General features: G+C 49.3%; 1 protein-coding gene and 1 long non-coding RNA gene across 6 annotated transcripts in view; one reads left to right on the top strand and one right to left on the bottom strand.

Moving 5' to 3' along the window:
- The window catches only part of LOC146866321 (uncharacterized), a 95682-nt gene extending 81353 nt beyond the window's left edge, over nt 1-14329 (bottom strand). Inside the window, exon 1 of the long non-coding RNA XR_014976129.1 lies at nt 14322-14329. This is a non-coding gene — a long non-coding RNA (uncharacterized LOC146866321). The remainder of the gene's footprint in view (nt 1-14321) is intronic.
- The window catches only part of HERC3 (HECT and RLD domain containing E3 ubiquitin protein ligase 3), a 517835-nt gene that overhangs the window by 69597 nt on the left and 426518 nt on the right, over nt 1-21720 (top strand). The gene's annotated exons all lie outside the window — the stretch shown is intronic.

Raw genomic sequence — 21720 nt, 5'->3', positions numbered from 1 at the left:
GTTTCCCCCCCACACCTGCAACCAGTACAAGGAGAGCTACACACAGAGATCTACACCTGAGACAGGTCAAAGACAACGATGATTAGGTGAAAGAGCAGGAGGAATGTAAAAAGAATTGAAGATGAGATCTATGTAAGGGGAAAAGATACAGAGTGAAATCGTACTGGTCAACTTGACTGCCTTTGGCTGTCACACCCACCCGGGAAGAGGGGAGCGTTCTCTTGCACCGCAACAGCAGTCTTCATACAGTTTGTATTTTACGCAAAGCTCTTCCTTCATGCACTGTTATTGTGGCGTTGAATTTATGGACCATCGGAAGAGTAGGCCAGGGGACTCAAACTCGTGTCCTGCTGCTTTCAAGAAACGAAGTTCAGCTCAGTGAGCTATCCCAGCAGCATGTTGAGAAGTGATGTCACTCCCAGCTGGTTGAACAATGATTACTGGGGCATCCCTGTTGCTAATGAATGTAAAAACTGCTCCGCGGGGGAACCTGTTGCTTTAATAATGCTAAATTTAACACTCCGTTGTTTCTGACAAAAACAGATGGATATATTGGCCTCATTTTCTAACTTTGTGTACTTGGGTGTTTGAACGTTAAGGGCACACCGGCTTGCTCGCTAGTCTGCGCGGGAATACAGGCACAAGCCTGCCAAAAAACTGTAATGCAAAATTGAAAAAAATTTGGGAAACTGTTAGAAGAATACACCCTTCACCATGTTATAACACACTGGTGTGGTAGAAAAAAGTCCTGAAAATAGAAGTCATGTTGATACTTCTTCATCAAATTGTTTACATGAATATTTTCAATGTTTCATTTCACACATGCAGTTTTTCTTGCTTTCTTTGTATGGTTTGTGAGAATAAGCGGCATATGTAATTAACGAGCAATGTGCTAGAAGGCTAGACTATAGGTTTTCATTTATTGGGTAAAAGGAAAAACGAGTCATGCTTATACGTACTGAGCTTGAAAATGTGCGCCATAATTTAACTTCCTGCCTCATTCACTACAACTGTGATACCAAGACTAGGTTTCTTTTCCTAGTGTCATTAAAAACACCACTATGCCATAAATATCGGAGAGAGCGGTAGATCTGTTAAAAGAGAATTGTTTGACCTGTGTAAATCGTTGGTCATACCCTGCACTTTTGGCATTTTGCACGCGAATTCACTGTATTGTTTTTAAAGACACATTTTAATGTTGTAATTTTAAGGACACATTTTAATGTTGTAATTTCTGCTCGTTTAACTTAGCGTTCTTAAAACTTTTACTTACTTGAATTTGTCCTCTGATTTGCGAGGGCATTCAGGGCTCAAGCTTGGTCTGTGCTCGGTGTTTCTGCCTGCCCGCCCCGGTCCGACTCGGTATTGGCTACCGTTGAGCGGAGGGCGGGGCAGGTGAGAGCCAGACACGCCTACCATCATTGAGGCAGTCGAGCGGTTAGCGCTCTAGTAGCACTAACGAAAGACTATTTAGGCGGGAGGAGTCCTGGGCTCTTCGCGGTAGAGGAAGACGGTGGCAGTGTCTTCCCAGTCCGCTTGGCGTTTGGCCTCAGCTGTCATTACCAAATATCGGAGAGAGCGGTAGATCTGTTAAAAGAGAATTGTTTGACCTGTGTAAATCGTTGGTCATACCCTGCACTTTTGGCATTTTGCACGCAAATTCACTGTATTGTTTTTAAAGACACATTTTAATGTTGTAATTTTAAAGACACATTTTAATGTTGTAATTTCTGCTCGTTTAACTTAGCGTTCTTAAAACTTTTACTTACTTGAATTTGTCCTCTGATTTGCGGGGGCATTCAGGGCTCAAGCTTGGTCTGTGCTCGGTGTTTCTGCCTGCCCGCCCCGGTCCGACTCTGTATTGGCTACCGTTGAGCGGAGGGCGGGGCAGGTGAGAGCCAGACACGCCTACCATCATTGAGGCAGTCGAGCGGTTAGCGCTCTAGTAGCACTAACGAAAGACTATTTAGGCGGGAGGAGGCCTGGGCTCTTCGCGGTAGAGGAAGACGGTGGTAGTGTCTTCCCAGTCCGCTTGGCGTTTGGCCTCAGCTGTCATTACCAAATATCGGAGAGAGCGGTAGATCTGTTAAAAGAGAATTGTTTGACCTGTGTAAATCGTTGGTCATACCCTGCACTTTTGGCATTTTGCACGCGAATTCACTGTATTGTTTTTAAAGACACATTTTAATGTTGTAATTTTAAAGACCCATTTTAATGTTGTAATTTCTGCTAGTTTAACTTAGCGTTCTTAAAACTTATACTTACTTGAATTTGTCCTCTGATTTGCGGGGGCATTCAGGGCTCAAGCTTGGTCTGTGCTCGGTGTTTCTGCCTGCCCGCCCCGGTCCGACTCGGTATTGGCTACCGTTGAGCGGAGGGTGGGGCAGGTGAGAGCCAGACACGCCTACCATCATTGAGGCAGTCGAGCGGTTAGCGCTCTAGTAGCACTAACGAAAGACTATTTAGCCAGCAGTCGGCCCGAGCGCGCAGCGGTTGCGCGCAGAGGGGCGCCTTCGACGGCGCCAAAGACTAGCCTAAGACCAGCCCGTCTGCGCCCGTCCGCGACAGGACGGGACAAGGGGCAATGGGACCACACACGATTAATTCACCACCGACCACTACAACGAGGATCACCTATTCTAGTGTGACGCTTCGTCAACTGGGTGTGAGTCCTACGCGGACATGTGGACTAGGAGGTAATGTGGAAGTGGAAGGGCCGTTTTCCTGCCGCCATTGTCAAGCCCAGTTCTCGACTGTTAGTCAGGAAGCCCATCCTCATAGGCCTATGACTGCTCACTTCCCCTCTGTAAACATTAGTAAGAACATCACTAATATTACTACAGGAAGGAAAAATATATTATGTAATATAAGATCTCTACCTAAACATACTTCTGAGGTATGGGACTTAATTTCCACTAGCAATCCGGATCTATGCTTCCTTACGGAAACATGGTTGAAACCTTACTCAACTCCAGCGATTGCATTAGCCATTCCCACGGGTTTTAAAATAATTAGACTAGACCGTCCCTCGAAAATGGGCGGAGGGATTGCTATTGTCTACAAACAAGACATTTTTTGTACTATGGTAGCTGAGCTAACTACACCGGAAATTGAACTATTGATTTTCAAAACCTCCTCTTCCCTTAAAAGCACAGCCACACAGATGGGTGCCTTAGTATATCGCCCCCCGGGCCCATGTGCGAATTTTTCTAACATTTTACTTGAGTCACTGGCTCCATATATCAGCAATGACAAAGATTTTCTCTTACTTGGAGATTTTAACATACACAGTGAATTAAAAAATTGTAAAGAAGCCCAGTCGGTATTACAAGACCTTTCGCTACTGGGGTTAACGCAAGTTAATTCCGGGCCCACACATCAGGCAGGACACACTTTAGACCTAATATTAGCCAATCATCCTATCGTCTCATGTCTACCCCCTATTCAAATTGGTTGGACTGATCATTTTATTATTGAATTCCATACTTTTCAGCATAAAAATAATGGTCATAGACCAGTTTCTCTTCCCTGTAAACGACGTCCTTGGCATAAAGTCAATGAAGTGACTTTTAAAGATAACTTTATTGAACCCTCCTACTTTGCCTCAGAGGAAATTGATTGGGCCTTAAGGAAATTTGATCTAGCTACTAGGCGGACGATAGACACTATTGCTCCATTGAAACATTTTAAACCACGGCCTGCCAACAAACAAGAGATCTGGTTTTCTGATGATCTTAGAATTTTAAAACAGGCCTCCAGGAAGCTGGAGAAAAAATGGAGAACCTCCCATCAGGAGAACGATAGGAAGCAATATTGGGCTTCTCTGTCCACTTATCATAAAGCCATTCGTGGGGCACGAAAAACCCATATAGCATCGCAAATTGCTGCGGCAGAGAATTCCTCGAGGGTTCTCTATCAGGTTTTACAGTCTTTCGTTAAGCCAGTTGCTTGTGAAAGCTCTGAATTAGTATCTCAACAGCTTTGTGATCAAATATCGTCTTTTTTTTCTAATAAGATAGACAGGATCTATGAGAAAATAGTCAACTCAAATAATGCCATTACTACTACTGACTCTTGCCATGTTTTTAGTGATACTGAACATATGCTTAATGTACATTTTTTAGACACTTTTCCCTCAATTTCCTCTTCGGATTTATTAGCTCTGATGACTCAGATAAAAAGTGGTAGTCCGGACGATATCATACCCGCCAGACTTATGCCTATTCTTTCTGGACAACTAGGTCCTATAATTCAAAAGCTTGTTAATTTATCTCTTGACTCGGGTTCTGTCCCCAAGGAATGGAAGCGTGCGCTGGTAAGGCCCATCAGGAAAAATACCACCATCCCTTGGACTGAACTTGCCAATTTAAGACCTATCTCACTGCTCCCTTTTCTGGGGAAATTGACAGAAAAATATGTCAACAGACTTTTGTCCTGCTTCGTTGAAGATGTGGGTGGCCTTGACTATTCACAATCTGGGTTTAGGCCAAAACACAGCACGGAGTCTACTCTTTTGTCTGTGGTAGACGATCTACATATGCTTCAAGATAAAGGTTACTCTGTAATCTTAGTTTTGCTTGACTTGTCAGCAGCGTTCGACACCGTGTCACATAACATTCTTGTTGACCGGTTGTCGAACATAGGAGTTAAGAACAAAGCCCTTGCCTGGCTGAGGAGTTTTCTTACTGGCCGTACCCAGACTGTCACCATGGGTACTTACCGCTCCAGGGAAGTAGAAATTACGAAAGGGGTGCCACAGGGCTCTTGTCTGAGCCCTACACTTTAACATCTATGTGGCACCCCTGGCAAGAGTGATGCGCAAATTTGGTTTTATTCCCGTGTCCTATGCTGATGACACGCAGCTCCTCTTCCCCTTCAAAACCCTCACGACGGAAACTAAGAACTCTTTTTCGGCAGGCATGAAGGCTGTAGGACAATGGATGTCCTCCAACTACCTACAATGCAATGTCCGCAAAACAGAGATTATGTTGTTTGGAGAAGCCAAGGTACTGTGGTCCCCCGATTGGTGGCCCCCCGATCTGGGTATGGTTCCCGAGCCTAAGCAGGTCGTTAAAAATCTGGGGATACGTCCTGATCAGGATTTAGTGTTAAAGCAGCATACCCACTACATCACAGGGGTTTGCTTCTACACTATTGGCCTGCTGCGTAAGGTTTTTCCTTTGTTGCCGGATTCCTCCAGAAGGACCTTGGTGCAGGCTCTTGTCTTAAGTCGGCTGGATTATTGTAATGGCCTGCTCCTCTCAGCAAATGAGGGAGTGTTGGCCAAACTACAGGTTATCCAAAACACTGCAGCCCGACTGGTCCTTAATGCCCCTCCAAGAACAGCTTCAAAACCTCTTTTAGAAAAGTTACATTGGCTGTCAATCCGTCAACGGACTAAGTTTAAAATATGCTGCCTGATTCACAAAAGCATAAATGGGCAAGGTCCCCTATACCTGGAAAATAAATTTATTCCTTATACTCCTACCAGGACCCTTAGATCCAGCAATGGACATTTGTTGGTAGTGCCTCGTGCCAAGAAGGCTAGACATGGTGGCAAAGCATTATCAGTGGTGGGACCTACATTGTGGAACAGTCTCCCGCTAACTTTAAGACTATGTCCCGAACATTTGAAATTCAGGAAACAACTTAAAACTTTGCTGTTTAAAAATGACATTTAGGCCAGCCCTCCCTGTTTGCTACTGATCAGCTGAAAACCCGACCCAAAGCGCAGAGATACTCCATTGGAGTCGATTCTAGCGCTATATAAACCCGCAAATAAATAAATAAAATAAATAACAAGCATTTACAATTCAATAGGTCTCGCAATTGCGTGATTTTGAGCAAACAGCATTGCAAATGGCAATGCCTTTTATAATATTAAAAGGCATTGTTATTTACAATACCAATAGGTCAAACTTTAGCTAAAGCAAGACCTACTGTATTGCAGAGAGCTGTGTTCTTAAAGCGGCAACATTATAGTAAAAAAAATAAAAAATAAAGGAAAAAAAATGTAACTGAGCGCGGAGTCCCTAAGGCCCACGCCGCACTCAGCATGCAAGTTAATAAAAAAAATGAATAAAAGGTGAAAGAACACGTGGTGTCCCTGAAGCGGACACCGCATTCTTCTAAAAGATTTTTTTTTAAAAGTGTTGCCATTGTGCCGGGAGGGCTGTGGGGGGTAGGGGGCAGACACTTTTAAAGTTAGAGCGGCATAGCACTCATACGAAAAGCAGCCTCCATTATCCTGTGTGTGCGCGCTGCAAATACATAAAGCAGCTACAATTGTCCCCATTAGTCAATAAACAAAATAGTGTTCACCCACTTATAATGCAGACAGTGTAAAAAGCCAAGTAAAAGGTCCAGTCATTATGGGAGGTAACAAAAACAGACTAGGCGGTACCAAGGAGGGACTAACAAGCCTATTTATAAATCAAAAACCAGCATTTACGAAGGACAATGACACAAGCCAATGACCAATATGGGCAGAGAGTCGGTGGAGCTTCCAATTCATACTCCAATACAGCATGCCTCGCGTGCACGCTGCCTCTAGGCTCGACCTAAAAAGGAATTGGAAGAGAGGGATACTTTATTCCGTTGTTCCTTGTGTCATGTATTATTCCACGTCAAGGTAACCCCAAAGTTGTGCAGGGACAGCGGAGTATGAATGAGGAAACTGGAGAGAGGGAATAAAGTTTAGGAGAACAATGGGATTGGTACTTGAGTAGGTGTCTGCTTGCTGACTTCAGAAGACCCCAGCGCACTCAGCGGTGCAGCTGCAATCCAAACGGGTATTTTGCAAACCTCATTCAGAGAGCATGTGAGGCATTCAGTTTCTTAGAAGGCCGCATGACAAAAGGAGCAAGTTCTTGGGCGTTAGAAATCGAAGAAGTCGCAGCAACTACTTGGGTAAGAAACCAAAAAAAAGGGACCCAGTCAGCAGAATGGAGTACCTGCAATGCAGGACTATATAACTCCAGTTACCAGCTCATCTGTTGGAGCCTCATTCCCTCAAAAGGGGTATGAGCTGAGCAAGAAATACAATTTGATGAGAACTCAAAATAAGTACATAAACACCTTAAACTTCCAGTTGGTGGAGGAGCCTAGCGCGCAACCAAGATGGCCGCGTAGGTGCGAGGCTCCCGAGGACCTCCGCGACCTCCTGAATTAATCCTGGCGATATCCTGTCCTTGTTGAGGGGACTGTGTCGGTGAACCCGAGCTGAGGCGCCACCCGTTTTTTGGGCTCGAATCGGACCCCGAACACCGGTGGGAGCATCGATTGAAGGTTGCGGCCTTCTCCTCGCCGGCCCCCCGGATTGGAGTAGTGGGGCGATCCGGGGACGAAGTGCATAACAGCGGCGAGCGGGGCTGGGCGACTCGCGTACCCCGCACTTTCACTTTCGCTTTTGCGCCCTCCTTGCCTCAGGCGGGGTCGGGCTGCGGAGCGGGGTGCGGTGGTGTTGCCTTGTCCAGGTGCCCGGCTGACCCGCCGGCGGTGGGTTGACCCGCGGCCCGGTGGTCGCCCCCCGCCCCCCCCCCCTGACACCCGTGATTTGGTGTGGCGGTCCGTTTGGAGATCTTGGCACGACGGTGGAAGGGCCAGCATGTCCACCAAACAAGATGGCGACCGGGCGAAGATGAAGACAACCCGCCGTGGCACGGCGCACCAGGCCAATAGTATGGATCGCTACACGCTCCAGAAGGGTTCTCCGGAGACATCGCGGTCATCCCTGGTGGGCCCGACGGAGGCGCCTGCCCAACCGGTGGATCTGACCCTCCGGGACGTCATGGGCGCCATCGCAGAGATGAAGGCCTCAGTGGACCAGCGTTTCGATACCTTGGCGCAAAAAATTGACTCGGTCCTGGTGGATGTGGGCCTTGTGAGGGCAGACTTGTCAAAAACGAACGACCGAGTTGACTCCCTGGCCCACACCACAACGAGCCTCACTACGGACGTGGTGGCCCTCCAGAAGGAGGTGCGCCGGCTTGGCCAGGCGAGCGCCCTGATGGACCGGCGACTGGAGGATTCCGAGGGTCGGGCCCGGAGGAACAATGTTCGCATTATTGGTGTGCCGGAGGGCCGAGAGGCGGAGGCGGCAGATCTCTTCGTGGAAGAACTGATCCTGACCCATCTCCAGCCCCGGGGGCTGAGTAAGCTTTTTGCGGTGGAGCGTGCCCACCGGGTCCCTGGGGGCCGCCCTAAGACCGGTGCACCGCCGCGGCCTATTATTGCCCGGATTTTTAATTTCCGGGACAGAGACGCCATCCTCCAGACCTCCAGGCAACAGGGACCGGTCAGGCTGGATAACATGGATGTACACTTCTACCCAGACTTTACTCCGGCGGTCCAGAAGCAGCGACAGAGCTTTCTTGGTATTAAACGTCGCCTAAGGGACCTAAACCTCAAGTACTCAATGCTCTTTCCGGCTAAGCTGAGGGTGGAGGTGGATGGCCGTACGCACTTCTTCGACCGGCCCGAGGCGGCTGGGGACTGGTTAGATACTTTGCCTGGAGATCGGGGTGGGGGGGGCGCGGCTGGCGGGGAGGGCCCGCCGGATCAGAATTGAGGGGTGACTGTATAGGCCTTGCTCTGGATATTGTTCCTTTACCATATATTGCTTTCGTATGTTCCCCTCCCATGGAGGTCGGGTGGGGTCTGCTGGGGGCTTCCCTCCTCCTCGGGGGGACTAGTTAGTACTTAGCTATGGGGCGACAGGCACACTGCACTTTGGGGGGGCTGTCTGGGCTCATGCAGGGGTGCAGGGAGGGGGGAGTTCTGTTGGGACCGGGGGGTGGGGGGGGTGTGTTGTTTGTTAGCACCGCAAGGCAAACCCGCAACTGTTTTGTTGTTTTTAAGATGCTCGGTGGGGGGCGACCGATTGTTTTGACGTATGATGGGGGGTAGGGATTTGATTGTGTTGTCATGGAATGTTAACGGCCTGGGGGATAGGATTAAGCGTGGTGTGGTCCTGCAGTATTTAAAACTTATTTCTCCAGATGTTGTCTTCCTGCAGGAGACACACCTTATAGGTAACACCTTTCATGCAATGAATAGGCGGGGATATCGTTTGGCGGCCCACTCCGGCTTCACTTCGGGCTCGCGGGGGGTGGGTATTATGGTCAAGAACTCGCTCCCGTTGGAGATTGACGAGGTGCGCCATGATGAGAGGGGACGCTACACTGTTCTGGTGGGGCGAATGGAGGGTAGAGTGTTTATTTTTATATCAGTGTACGTCCCGCCTGGGTTACAAGCCACTACATTTGCGGACCTGGGGCGCCTCCTTCTGGACCTTCCGGGTGGCCTGTTGGTGGTTGGAGGGGACTTTAACGCGGTTGCCTCTGGGTCTATGGATCGCCATCCCCCTAGGGACCTCCCCCGGGCACAGGCGTGGCTGCCCGGCCTTTTAGACACGCTGGGCCTGGTGGATTGCTGGCGCTTAAAGCATCCCGTATTGCAACAGTACACCTTCCACTCGGGGGCCCATGGTAGCCTCTCGCGGCTTGATTACATCCTTGTCCCGGCGGCCCAGGCAGTGAGGGTGGGGGAGGTGCGCCATTTGGCACGGGGTATCTCAGACCACTCCCCATTGTTGTTGCATTTCGATGTCTTCCCGAGGGGGGATGGCAGGGTGGCCCCGATCAATGCATGGTATTTGCGCGACCCCACCATTCGTGCCGACTTGATCAAATCCTTACAGCGCTATTTCGATGAGAATGTGGGGTCGGTCCCGTCTGCCATCTCCCTGTGGGAGGCTTTCAAGGTGGTTCTTAGAGGGGAGGCCCTCTCCTTTATTTCCAATGCCCGGCGGCGCGAGCGGGAGGAGGTGACCCGGGTTGAGGCCGAGATTGCAGAACTGGAGGGTGACCTGGGGAGCGGGGTAACAGACGCCAAGTTGCATGCTTTGCACTTAAAGCAGGCGGCCTATCGGGCCCTCGTCACGGAGGCGGTCAGGGGCCTCAGTAGAGAGCAGCAGGGGCGATTGTATGATGTGGGTGACAAGGCTGGCAAATTGATTGCGTGGTTGGACAAGAGGGAAAGAGCGAGCCGCGTGGTGCCTCTGATTGAGAGCGTGGATGGTGTGTGCGTCACTGAGCCGGAAGCCATTGTCTCCTGCTTCGCGGATTATTTCCGCGAAGTCTACTCCCCGGTTTCTCCCTGCTCGGAGGAAGATTCCCATGCCTTGCTTCGGGACATCGCACTGCCCTCCCTTACGGTGGAGGACAGGGATTCGCTGGATGGCCCGCCCACCTCGGACGAAATTGCCTCGGCTATTCGCTCGGTTGCATCCGGCAAGGCCATGGGCCCCAATGGTATTCCCATTGAGCTATACAAGCTGCGCCCGGATGTGTTGGCGCCCCACCTGCGCGCGATGTTCCTTGCGGCCCACTCGCAGGGCTCCCTCCCGCCGGACCAGCGTCTGGCTACAATTGTGGTGATCCATAAGGAGGGGAAGCCCCGTGAGCGGGTCACATCCTATAGGCCGATTTCGCTTCTGAACGCGGAGCCCAAAATCCTCGCCAAGGTGTTGGCCAACCGGTTGGTTGGCGTGGTGGGCGATTTGGTCCACCAAGACCAATCGGGCTTTATACCACACCGCAACACGGCGCTTAACCTGCGGCGCTTACACGGGGTGCTCGCGCGTGTCCCATTTGTGCGGGAGCCGGCCATCTTGGCGTCCTTGGACGCCACCATGGCGTTTGATACGCTCGAATGGCCATATATTTGGGCGATGCTGGCGAAGTTTGGGTTCGGCCCGGGTTTCGTCAGCTGGGTCAAATTGCTATATTCGGGCCCGTTGGCGCAGGTGGTGGTGAATGGGCGAGTATCTGCCCCATTTGCGCTGGGGCGGGGCACGCGACAGGGTTGTCCCCTGTCGCCTCTCCTGTTCGCCCTGGCCATGTAGCCCCTGGCGGAGTGGTTGCGGTGGCACCCTTCTATCCGTGGTCTCCGCTGGACCCCCGAGCATGAGGACCGCGTGTCCCTCTATGCTGACGATATCCTTTTGTATCTCGCCTCCCCGCGCAAGTCACTGATCGTCCTGGTTGATGTTTTGCGCTCCTTCGGTCGCAACTCAGGCCTGGTCATCAACTGGGCGAAATCCTGTGTCTATGTGCTCTCCGGGGAGGCCCCGGTCTTGCCACGGGACTGTCCGATCCAGATTGCCTCCCAGGGTTTCCGGTACCTGGGTATATATATCACTCTTGACCCGGAGGCCCGCTATGAGCGGAACTTGCTGCCCCCCCTCCAGCGTCTGAGGGAGGACGTGGTGCGCTGGCGGCGTCTGCCGCTCTCGCCGCTCGGCCGAGCGGCCTTATTTAAAATGATGTCCCTGCCGCGCTTCCTCTACGCCCTCCAGAATACCATGGACCTGGTCCCGGCACGCTACTTTCGCGAGGTGGAGGGCCTCCAGCGGCGCCTGTTCTGGGACGGGAGGCCGCGTATTGCTCTGGCTAAATTGACGCTCCCGTGGTACGATGGAGGGGTCGCCCTCCCGGACATCAAACGGTATTACTGGGCCTCCCAACTAGCTGCAATTAATCATGGCCTTTACGGGCCCGCCTTGAACCCGGCATTTGAGATGGACAGGACGCTTCTGCCCGGTGGCGATTATAATCGAGCGCTCTACTCTGGCGCGCCCGACTCCCGTTTGACGGGACCGACGCGTGTCATGGTGCGTGTCTGGCACGCGGCTAATGCAGCTATGGGGTGGAAGGACCGTTTGACCCGAGCGTCTCCGCTGTATGCATCTGAGAGGTTGGGCTCCCTGTGGACGTCGAAGGGCTTCGAGAAGTGGGACACGATCGGAATCAGCACGGTGGGAGATCTCTGGACGAGGGGGGGATTCAAAACTTTTGAGACGCTGCAGGCGGAGTTTCAGCTGCAGGGCAGTGAGTACTTTCGGTACCTACAGGTCCGCCATGCGCTGGGCTCCGTCTTCCCGGATGTTGCATCCATTCCGGAGTCTTCCCCCCTGGAGGACAGAGTGCTAGATGGCCATGTCCCGGACAGCACGATCTCCCTCATATACAAAAAATTGATTAACGATAGATCGTGTCTGCTGACTAGTCTCCGCGAGGCTTGGGTTGCCGACGGGCTGGAGCTGGACGACGAGGATTGGATCTCCGCGGTGGCCTCTCCGAAAGAGGTGGCCATCCCGGCTCGCCTTCGTTTCGTCCAGCTCAAGATCCTTCACCGGGTCTACGTGACGGGGCCAAGGCTTTTACGTATGGGTTTTGCCGGTGATGGAATGTGTAAGCGTGGCTGTGGTGCGTTGGCGACTTTCATGCATATACTGTGGGAGTGCCCGAGGGTGGAGCGATTCTGGCGTGGTGTGCATGAGGTTCTACGAATGGTTACGCGTGTCGCGCTGCTGCCTGAAGCGAGGAGATGCTTGCTGAATGTCTGGGAACCAAATGACTACTCGGCCCCGCAGGCGCGGTGGGTGACTCTGGGATACATGATAGCCAAGCGTGATATTGCCCAATTGTGGGGATCCCAGAGGCCCCCTGCGGTGTCGGCCTGGAAAGAGCATATGGATTGGTGTATGTTTCGTGAAAAGGTGGTGTATGTGGCGAGGGGTAAGCCTGGGGCGTGGATGAAACTCTGGGGCCCCTGGAACGCCTACCGCGGGGGTATCTGTGAGCCGCCGCTGCTACCGGCGGCCTCGCCGGCTCCGTCTCCCTAGATGGCGCCCCTCCCTTGGCCGCGGGCGCGCGGTCCCCCAGTCCCTGATCTACTCCCGTCCCCCTCTTCAGAATTTTGCTGCTGGTTTGGATCCCCCACTTATGGAGCACGTGTTGTCACGTTGGATCGAGGGTTGCCTTGCGGTTGTGGTTTGTTTACGTTGTTTTGCGTTAAGAAAATGGAACCGTACTGTGGGCATGGAGCTGTGAGGCCTGCACCATTGATCACTCCTGTCTTCCTACTGTGCACCGCTGAGAAAGCTTTTTGCTGTATGTATGTAATATGCTTTTGATGCTCTAGCGGCCGGCCGTGTGGTTGTAGGCCCATACCTGTAACTTCTATAAACTGCAATAAACGGTTTCAAAAAAAAAAAAAAAAAAAAAAAAAAAAACTTCCAGTTGGTTTCCCTGGTGCATATGGATGTGTTTCAGTTTCACACCCCATGATTCCTCCAGTTGCAAATGTACTGACTACCTTTTTTTTATTGGCATTTCAAAATTATACAATATATAAACCAAGGAAATAAACCCCCAGACTGTAGCGCAACAACATCCATCATCCTGTGAATGCATAGCCGACAAGTTACCAGTAATTAACATGCACGATAAGTATTTTACGATGTACAACTAATCCATTGCGCGTAGATAGTCAATCAAGTATGTCCAATAGTCTCTTGGTTTGGCTCCAGTGGGCAACTCCTCCGTGTATGTTTGTAAAGCATCTCTACAATATGACAGATCCTGGAGCCACTGTTTAATCTTTGGAGTCACTTTACTATCCCAGCTCAACAAGACTCTACGTTTTGCTAGCAACAGAGCAATTACACAGAATTTGCGCTTACTGGCACCCACACCTTGAACGAGGCCTAATAAGCAGGTGCGAATGGTACGCAAATTTCCGTTTGGCGTTCGCATGCCAGTGAGAGCACATGTCGTGACCCATTCCTCCTTCATAAGTGGGACCTCTAGAACCACATTCCACTTCTCCATCGCATGAGCCGTAGTGGCAGCTATATCCTCCTGCATTTTAACGTATAATTTAGATGCCATGTGCGCATTGCTAGGTGTAGTAAGCATCCACTGTAATGCTAACAGCTGTGACGGCTCTGCAGGATAAGAGGGATATAGTGTCTTGATCGCGTTTTGCAGTCTATAATATGTGAATCGAAACAGCAATGTTTGGTTACTGATATATGTGAGGTCGTTGGGTGCCCTAAAAACACCATTGTGGTAAAGGTCCCCCATTTTATCTATGCCTATCCAGTTTCAGCAAGTTCAGTTCCACCTTTTCTTGTGTGACAGACAGTTCTGGGTGGTGTGGCAGTGCCGGAGTATATAGCGGGAGTTTGCCTGCTAATTTCCCCATTCTATGCCAGGCAGCATTAGTCGTGTCTATAGTGTTTATATCGCGATTATGAAGAGGGAGCCTACGATGACAAATGATAGCCGATAATGGTATAGGAAGCGCGTCACCTTCTTCAATGGCTACATGTGTGACATACGGGACAGTATGATTCCAATAGTGTGCAAACTGCGCTTGGGCACACAAAAAGTAAAGCAACAAGTCTGGGACCGTGAAACCACCACGTGAGTATGGTAAGGGAAGTGTGTGCAGCTTAATACGGGCCTGCTTACCTGCCCATCTCAGTCGTGTTACCATTGCTGACAGTCTTTTAAAAATCACTGGTGGGGAGTGATCGGGATGTTATTAAAAAGATCTAAAAATTTAGGTAAGACTACCATTTTAACAATCACCAGACAATCGGCTAACGTTAAAGGCATTTGTATCCATCTACCTATTTTGTCCTCCATGGCATCAATCGCTCTGCCATAGTTAGTACGAATCACAACCTCTGGAACTCGGTGATACCAGACCCCCAGATACTTAACCGGGTCTGATTGCCATTCCAGAGGGAATTCGGTTTGGTGTGGGAGCGTTGAGTCCGTTAACGGTATGATGAGGGATTTGGACCAGTTAATTTGTAGCCCTGAGTGGCGACCAAAACGAATATATTCCCTCAGCAGAGGGGCCAAATTTTTCTCCAGGTCTCGCACATATAGCATCTTGTCGTCCGCATAAAGAGATATATGCAATGGATGCTGCGGAAATTGGAGTGCCTAATAATGATGGCCCTGTCTTATCTTACAGGCAAGTGGCTCAAGTGCTAACGCGAAGAGCAATGGGGACAGCAGGCAACCTTGCCTCGTCCCCCTTGCTATCAGAATGGCATCTGAAATATAGTTGTTAACTTTAATTTGTGTCGCAGGTTCAGTATATGTTTGCACCCATCGTAAAAACATTGGTGGGAATCCCATACGACGTAGCACAGTGTTTAGATATGGCCATTCAATAGAATCAAATGCTTTTGCAGCATCTAATAGGACCGCAGTGGCTTTAGTGCTAGGAATTAAGTAATGCGATAGTGCAAATATTGTTCTGGTGTTGTGAGTAGTTGTTCTAGTTGGGATAAACCAAGACTGATCTGATAATACCAGTCTGGTCATTAGGGGTTGTAATCTGGTGGCCAGGAGTTTGGCTAATATTTTAGTATCTACATTTATGAGAGACAGCGGCCTGTATGATTCGCAACATTCTGGATCTTTATTTGGTTTTAAAATTGCGACGAGCATCGCCTCTCTCAACGTGGGTGGTAGCAATTGTTTTTCGTGTGCATCACCATACATCTCGACCAGATGAGGCGCCAGTTGCACTGCGAAAGACTTCTAAAATTCGCAGGTGAACCCATCCGGGCCAGGTGCTTTTCCATTAGGCAGTGATTTAATAATTTCCGTGACCTCTTCCACTGTGATGGGCAAGGACAGATATTCCCTGTGTGTATCAGATAGCCAAGCTATCGCCACATCCTCCAAGTAGTCCATGACCTCAGATGGTGTGGTCGTATTTCACGCAGCATACAATTCACCATATGTTCTCATAAATTCACGCAATATCTCCTGCGCATCTTGTTGTAACTCCCCCTGCATATCTCTGACCGCAAGGACTGCCTGTGGCAGACGACCTTCACATATCTTGGATGCCAGTACCCTTCCCGGCCTATCCGCCTACCCGTATGATCGCGCTATCTGACGTTTCGTAACATTCTGCATATGTTTGATATTCCGATAGCACAACCCGAATGTCACCTAATATTTTTACATTTTGTGTTCTTTCGTATTCCAGCTCTAGTGTTTTTAGGGTGCTCTCCCTTTTGCTAAGTTGTTGATGTATGTCTTTAAAAATGCCAACGCTAGTGCTAATACATACTCCCCTGATTGTCGCTTTAAAAGCTTCCCAGAGTAAGCCAGGATCCTCTGTATTTGGTTTCTTCAACTCAAAATATTCAGTTATCGTTTGACTGATAGTATCAGTGTACACTGAGTCCAACAGCGCTTTCGAGTTAAACCTCCAAGTGTAAGGGGGCGGTGTATAGTGAGGTATGTTAATAGATAGCAACACGGGATTGTGGTCAGAGAATGTTCTGGGCAGGTGACTCGCAGCTCGCGTCCACAACAATACCTCGCTAGTTCCCAACCAGTATTCTATACGAGACCAGCTATTATGAGCCGCTGTGGTGTGTGTGTGGCCTCCCTTCTACCCGCATTGCGAGTTTTCCAAATGTCATGGAGACGTGCTTCATTCATAATATCGTGCAATACCTCCACTGCCCTCCGATGTGGTTCTTTAGATGCATTTGATCTGTCTAGGCTATCACACAAAGCAACATTAAAGTCTCCACCCCCCCCCCAGAATAGAGCCATGCCCGACAGGTCATTTATCTTACGCCAAATTGCATGATAAAAGTCTGGGTTGTCCACGTTTGGGCCATAGGTGTTGATGAACGCTATACGCTGACCACGTAGTCGCCCCATGATAATCACATAGCGCCCTAGTTCATCCTGTAATGTACTGTCTACTTGGAGTTGTGTCCCCTTTTTAATCCAAATGATGACCTCTCTGGAGTAAGAAGAGTATGAAGACCTATATATTGCTTCCACCCATTTGCGCCCAATGTGATTAGTAGAACTAGGAGCAATATGCGTTTCCTGAAGAAATGCTATGTCAATGCGTAGTCTGTCTAGGTAAGCAAATATTTGCCTGATTTTTTTTCGGGTTGTTCAGCCCTCTGACATTCCAAGGAATCCTATTTAAATGAGCGGACCGTAACCGAATTTTGGACGTCATTAAAGAGCGAGATGTATCCTGAACCACGCGTCATTTCCCCTTCTTGTACATCTTATACTACTTAGTGAGAAAACTAGCAATTATAATCATGTGACAGTACAGCTGGATATCCGCGATGTTTCTCAAGTACAACAGTCTGTATAACAGTTTCCAAGCCCCCCCCCCCACCCACTTCAGCATCCCAACCATGCCAAAGACAAACTCCTAGTACAGTAAACAACATAACAAAACCTCTTTGAGGGGATCACCCACCTGGGAGTACCGCCAAGTGCACACAACTCCATCCACCAAAGTGGATGCAGTCAGGTATACGCTTTGCATGCAGATCTGATTCTTTCAATAGTTTGTCAAGTGGCATGATAACGTCACATCACTATATATATCTAAAAGTTAGAGTAAAGATTTGTAACTATCTGCATAGACTGATACAGTTTGTAGCTTTTTTCTTTCATTTGTGCTCTAAAGAGATAAACGACCAGTCCCATCAAGGATTCAATGGCTTAGCAAATTACTCCAAAAATATAGAAACATCGTAGCCATGAGCATCATCAAGAACAGTGCCCAATGTACATGGTATGCATATTGCCTCCCATTGTCTGCAGCGTCTCTGTACATAACATGAGTATATTGTCTAGTCGCTGACCACTCAACCTCAACTGTGCCAATTTTGCAAAACCCTGATCGTTTTTTTGGATGGGCAGCAGAATCATACAGACCTTGCCGTTGGCGTCGATGCCGTGTACAGGCCGACCAGCATGCTACATCCATGGGTCAAGCTGGCCGTATCGCCTTCATCGCAACCTCGTTTCGCGCCAGTTCGTGAATTGTATAAAGATTGTTCTCATTCGGAATCTTGGTTCTGCCCAGCTTGCTTTCACTCCCGGCGTTGGCCAGTCAGCTTCCTAATAAAATCTTGCGCTGCCTTTGGAGAATTGAGAATCGTAGAGCGGCCATCTTGAGTCACCTTCAGCCAGGCTGGATAAAGCATTGCATATTCCACTCCCATTTCTCTCAGTTTCTTCTTTGCCGGATTGAATTCCTTACGTGCTAGTTGAACCGTCATGGTAAAGTCCGGATAGAATGCCAATGCATTTCCCTGGTAGGTTACTTGCTGCTTGTCACGTGCCATAAGCAATATGGCATCACGATCCCTGTAATTCAGGATCCGGGCAACTATAGGTCTTGGTGTGGGGCCTGGCGGAGGTCTTGGAGCCAGGGACCTATGTGCGCGTTCCACTATGAGGACCGTCGAGAAGTGATTAGCACCAAACACCTCTCGAAGCATATCCTCTACATAGGTCTCCATCCGTCCCGTATTAGTGGATTCTGGAATTCCCGCGATTCTGATGTTATTGCGACGGGACCTCGCCTCCAAATCCTCCCCCTTGTTTTTAAGGACCTCCACCACTTTCTCCATATCCGTGCACTTGCGAGTTGTGGTGTGTGATTCGCCCTCAACGGTGGTGATACGTCTCTCGGCCTCATCCAGTCGCTCCCCTTGTTTATCTAGTTTTGCCGACATGTTGTCAACCCGATGCGTGAGGGAATCCAGTTTGCCATTGATGTCCTGTAAGCTTTGTTGTATCGCCTTGAGGACTTGTTCCATTGCATTGCTCGTCTCATTTCCTCCTTCCAATTCGGTATCCGAGAGCGCCGTTGCGCCCTTGGTTTGGCACTTCACTTCAAATGGGAGTTTGATTGCTGCTTGTCTGGCTTTCCCATGATGACAGTAGTTAGCCCCAAAGACAGTGACACCTGATGCTTTTTATCACCATCGATGGGGAGGTAGTTTACACTATGCTCCACTATGTGGCTTCCTGTTCCTCCATCCCCCGGCTTTGCCCAAAGAAGATCTCGCAAGAAGAGGCGTCACACAGTATTGCCTTCCGATGATAACAGATGGAAGTCGCAGCCTATATCGTAGCGCTACTGGCTTAAACCACCACTGCAGTTGCACCCAACAGCCAGTAGGAACTGCAGTCCGCCATCAGTGGGCCACAGGTTCTACACATGCAACAACGCCCCAATGCTACACGTGCATCCCAGCGATCCACCATCCCCAGGCCACAGAGCACAGTCCGCCAGGTGGGGTACGGCCATTTTGTGATATTGGTTTCCTCTGACCCCACGTTACATATGTGGAAACAGCAGCATCCACCACGCAATCGCGGGGGGCTTAGCACAGTCCGAAACCCACAGCTCTGTTGAGGTACAGACGGTACCAGTCCCGGTGACGCCCCACCTCTCAGCTTCGTTTTTTAAATAGGTCACGCCAGGGACATTCTTGCAGCAGACCGCGTACTTCCCAGCGCAAAACAGGTGTCCATGGTGTGTATATTGAGGATCTACACTTTCAATGGGGCCCAGCTGTCTAAATGTGTCCCAGCTTGTAATTCCCCAGAGTTCTTTTGCCCCCCTTTACTGGCAGACTACGTTGCTTAATAGCGGAGATCAGCGGGGACAGTTGCACCGTAAGTTTGGGCCGCCATTTTGTGCTGGTGTTCCGTTCGTTCCTCCAACAGACGCGCCTGGCATACATGCTCACTGCGCGTAGTTGAAAGCCAATTTGTCCGCTGTTCCCCCATGGATCCGCCCCTTTAGCAGCAAGAATTGATCGCGGGACACATCTCTAATCGTTTAGGAGCTGGATCGGTTGCGGAGCGGCCATATCGTAGGGCGCCGCCATCTGGCGCCGCATTCCCGTCGTCACGCTGGGAAACCTTGAGGAGGCTTTATATAGCTTGAATGGAATGCGGTCGGTCTCAGCATACCCGCATCTTGTGCCCAATTTCTTCCGATGTCCTCACACGTTCGTGTCAGTCAATTACTGATCCGCATACCGGTCTTTTTAGCTAATGATCGAACCTGACCAGCGGAGCGGTCTCAGTAGCCAGCCATTCTGCCGTGCGCCCTCTAGCGCCCCCAAATGTACTGACTAACTTGGTGCGGGATCCCTCTATAGGTGGATACTTGAGGATTTCAGCTGTGGCATGGGTAGTGCTCTTGCGGTGAGAGTGGTCTTTCCTGATATCTGAGGTACTGAGCACCTGAACACTAGGCCACAGCCATCTTGCACTCGGATGGGGGGGGGGGGGGGGGGGGGGGGGGTCATGCTTGGTGCAATAATAAAATATATATTTTTTTAAAAGTAAACTTACCTTGTTGCCGGGCAGTTCCTGCGTCCCTGCTCTCCTCTTGCACATCAAGGAACAGGAAGTAGACCCCACTGACCCATCACAACGCTGCAATGCAGAGTTGTGGTTGGTCGGTACCCAGGTGTACCTGACCAATCACAATGCTGCAATGCAGCATTCTGATTGGTTTTTAGCATCCTGGTTCAATGCTCATCCAGGGAATGGGGGTCTAGGCATGTTCCATGCAGGCTGTAATGCAGCCGGCATGGAGAAAGGGAAAAGTGTGCATGACTGGTTTGGGCGGCCCGAGATGGCCGACCAAACAGTCATTGCACGTTTAGGAATGGGCAATGGGCAAACCACTCCTCCCCTAAAGAATAGAGACCCACCCACCCACCCGCCCGCATAGCAACAAAAGCAGCATAAAATGATAATAAAGCAAAGTTATTATTATATGTTTCTGCTTCGCACTGCTTAAAAGCAGTGGGGCGACGCTCTCCCGCCATAGGGAAGGATCCGCCACTGATACTTTACCCTAGTTATCTTAGCTAGGAATGTTTTTACTTAGTTATGCAGGTAGCTATGCTGGCTTGTCCGAGCCTAGTTCGGTTTTTTGTGAGATCCGGAGAGAGGACCATTTCTCAGAGAGTGCGAGGGAGGACTTTTCATGTAGCCTGTCCTCTGCCCCATACTGCTGCTTTTCCCTCTGTATTGTGCGGAACAGTGAACATGCCAAAAGCTCAGAGGAATGCGGCGGAAGATAATAAATTTGGGCAATGATGAGGAATTAGAGCAGCAGGACCCTGGTTACTATGTTAATAAACTGTAACTCACGCCTAAAAGCCAGTTGCATACTCCCATAGAGAACACTCATTACTCCATTAAACCCAACTTCACCCCAGCCCTACCAACTTACGTGAACACCCTTGGGCTAAGATTCCCTAGTAATGACACTTTTTTTGTAACCTTTTGTTATTTAAAAAAAAAATTATTTATAAAACACTCATTACTGTCCATCGTCGAGCATACATTTTTACAGTGGATTATACAGTACACTCTCCAGTATGGGTATAATAGGTAAAGAACACATAGACAGTGTCCCCCAATGTCTCTACGGTCAGGTCCCCCTTGTAATTACTCTTTGTATCGCTGTCCTGTAGCCGCCGCTTCTGATACAAAACCTCTTAATCACTGCTCATGAAACGAGAGCTATTTTGTGGAAACCATTTAACAGTTTTTTTTCTATCTTTTTTTTTATTGGTTTCTTTTTTACTTTTGCTGTGGCCAAGTTAATAGTTTATTACCTATAATTATTTTTTGTATTAGTGTGCTATATACACCCTTTGCCTTATCTCTATGGACTACTGTGCTGCTCAGGTATCCGTACTAAAAGTGAAACCTTAGGGGAGTTATTTTTTTGTTTTTTTTTACTCACTTTCCAACTACAGATTAGGATGAACTATTTGCAAATCGGCCCCAATCCTACTCCAGTGGGCATTGTCCTCAAGTGCTTTCTTGCATAGCCTGACACTTTCTCAGAGCACTGCTTTTATGGGCGTGGGTGAATTTAATAAGAAGCGGGGGTCAATGTAAGGAACACAATAGCATATCCAGAGTAATAGGGTGAATGCGCTGCAACCCCACCCGTTTGGTTCCATCTGAAACATCTGTCTAGGTCTTCTCCTCCTGTCCTTGGAAGTATCAAGAATTGGGAATT

Source organism: Triturus cristatus, chromosome 2_1, assembly GCF_964204655.1.
Source record: "Triturus cristatus chromosome 2_1, aTriCri1.1, whole genome shotgun sequence".
In the NCBI taxonomy this organism is placed as follows: Eukaryota; Metazoa; Chordata; class Amphibia; order Caudata; family Salamandridae; genus Triturus; species Triturus cristatus.
Note: the sequence above shows the minus strand (reverse complement) of the source record. Positions and strands in the feature narration are given on the sequence as shown.